Raw genomic sequence first — 962 nt, 5'->3', positions numbered from 1 at the left:
CCACCGGATTAACATTAGCCTTCATGAGGGGCTGTCACTACATAGCTCTTCACGAGGGAAAGGATTTAGTGAGGGTTGGGTGCAGCAAGACATTTATGCACACATTCCTATCAGTCCCTCAGCGTATGGACAGTGGAAGGTGGCCTGGAAGAATTTTTTAAGTGTGGAATACTCTGCGTAACCACCCTCTCCCTGTATGAATCTCATGAAAAATGAAAATGAAATGAAAATCGCTTATTGTCACGAGTAGGCTTCAATTAAGTTACTGTGAAAAGCCCCTAGTCGCCACATTCCGGCGCCTGTCCGGGGAGGCTGGTACGGGAATCGAACTGTGCTGCTAGCCTGCTTGGTCTGCTTTAAAAGCCAGCGATTTAGCCAAGTGAGCTAAACTCATTGATCAAGCTTTAATTCTTCTGTCCTAATATTCCCTTCTCCGCCAATTAATATTTCACTGATCTTCTGGGAACACTGTCTGTGGCCATATTTCAACCTGTTAGAGTGCAAATTAAATGAAAATTATAATGTATGTGTGTGTTGTGTGTGTGTTGTGTGTGTGTGTGTGTGTGTATATAATGGGGCTGTGTATGTATAATGGGACTGTGTGTATAATGGGACTGTGTGTATAATGGGACTGTGTGTATAATGGGACTGTGTGTATAATGGGACTGTGTGGGTATAATGGGACTGTGTGTATAATGGGACTGTGTGTATAATGGGACTGTGTGTATAATGGGACTGTGTGTATAATGGGACTGTATGTATAATGGGACTGTGTGTATAATGGGACTGTGTGTATAATGGGACTGTGTGTATAATGGGGCTGTGTGTATAATGGGACTGTGTGTATAATGGGACTGTGTGTATAATGGGAGTGTGTATAATGGGACTGTGTATAATGGGACTGTGTGTATAATGGGGCTGTGTATATAATGGGACTGTGTGTTTGTGTGTATAATGGGACT

Source organism: Scyliorhinus canicula, chromosome 13 (assembly GCF_902713615.1).
Source record: "Scyliorhinus canicula chromosome 13, sScyCan1.1, whole genome shotgun sequence".
Taxonomy (NCBI): Eukaryota; Metazoa; Chordata; class Chondrichthyes; order Carcharhiniformes; family Scyliorhinidae; genus Scyliorhinus; species Scyliorhinus canicula.
The sequence above is the reverse complement of the archived record's forward strand: the minus strand, read 5'-3'. Positions refer to the sequence as shown.